Source organism: Bidens hawaiensis, unplaced genomic scaffold, assembly GCF_021521415.1.
Source record: "Bidens hawaiensis isolate Kalapana, Puna unplaced genomic scaffold, B.hawaiensis_p1.1 tig00006555_1, whole genome shotgun sequence".
Lineage (NCBI taxonomy): Eukaryota > Viridiplantae > Streptophyta > Magnoliopsida > Asterales > Asteraceae > Bidens > Bidens hawaiensis.
The window spans coordinates 1046723-1048334 of record NW_027491442.1 but is presented as its reverse complement, the minus strand read 5'-3'; the positions used below and the strand labels follow the sequence as shown (position 1 = coordinate 1048334).

At 39.5% G+C, this 1612-nt stretch overlaps 1 pseudogene; it reads right to left on the bottom strand.

Annotated features, from left to right (window-relative positions):
- Nucleotides 1-722: 722 nt before the first annotated feature.
- Nucleotides 723-1612, bottom strand: LOC143632970 (F-box protein CPR1-like; annotated as a pseudogene).

Below are 1612 nucleotides of genomic sequence, written 5' to 3'. Positions count from 1 at the left end.
TAGTGGTGAATAAGAGTTATTTGTCATTGCTAGTGTCGAATAAGAGTTAATTGTCATTGCTAGTGTCGAATAAGAGTTAAATTGCCATTGCTAGTGGCTAATAAGAGTTAAATTGTAATTGCTAATGGCGAATAAGTGGGTTACAATTCTGATCTCCCTACACTCCTATTGTTCCTTTATTCGCCAATACTAACCCCAAAAACCCAAATGTTTGAAATAAGCACCTATTTTTAAAAAAAAATTCCATTTAAGATGATACCTTCACTTTGGTGTGGACTATTATGTTTCTAAAGGACATTTAATGGCAGAGATACGACTGTGGAGGATGAATGGAGATGCAGACAGAGATGGCGGATGGACGAAGGTGGTTTGCAACAACATACCATTGACACCTTGGTTTGAGGAGTCACTGCACTGCACATGATGAGGGATTGCATTTTCATGTTGAAAATTACTTTTGGCAGGCGGATCTGCAGATTCAGTGATTCACCATGGATCGATGAAGGTCTTCGACATTGCTTATAAGAGCCTTTAATCTGCTATAGCATTTGTGTTTTACCATCTATTTATCTATATAACTACATATTTACAAATGAGCATATCAAACATCAACAACCAAAACATATCAACCATTAAAACTATTATTTTAACGAAATGTAACACAGCAAATGCCAACAATCCATCAAGCATAATCAAACAAAGGAATTAGTGCCCTCAAGGCCTCAACCATCAAGTAGAGCTAAACTAGGAGTATAACTAGTAGCATAAAAATTATAAGGCGCATCTTCAGTCCCAAGATCTTGCATCTCGTTCTTTATTGCGTCAAACAACTTAAGCCTTCCATCATTCGCCACAATCAAAACTTCCCGTTCGTTTTTCATCAACATTGGTGGGAACAAAAACACACGATGCGAAATCACAAAAACTTTCTTCCAAGAATCGACTACCCCATACTCTCCCATCACCCAAATATCCCATTTATTATCATTACCCTCACGATAATGAGCACACAATGACAACGACAAAGAGCCCTCCTCCCCAAATGAAATCAAACTTAGATCATGATAATCCGGGACAATATCCTTGGGTAAATCATAAACTTGAAACCGCTCATTGTCTAAGTCGAACGACATAATAACATGAGATTCGTCCTCTTTATAAGCCAACCAGTTCACAAAGCCATTCACAAATGTGGCGGTAAACCAAACCTTACTCAAATAACAAGGCGCACTCACACCTTCTTTTATCTCCCATGAGTTGGTACTCAGTGAATAAACCGACACAGGATTGTTCGTGTCAACAACTGGATAATCCACACAACACGAACAACCCCGTGTCTGCTTCGGTTTGTTAACTCTGTAGTCATAAGCAATTCCAACGACCTTAAACTCGCAAGTCCTCGAAACAAAACCAAACCCGAACACAAAAAGCGAAACCCGATCACTAACATTATGAGGGCCATTGAGAATCTTGTGTTTGTTGATACTAGGGTTCCAGAGAATCAATATACCAGTCCTAGAGTGAAAACTGGAATCGAACAAGCAGATAAACCGTTACTGGATCCCGGATATCGTCGGTAGCCTCCACCGTCACAAGTGGTCGTCGTTCCCAT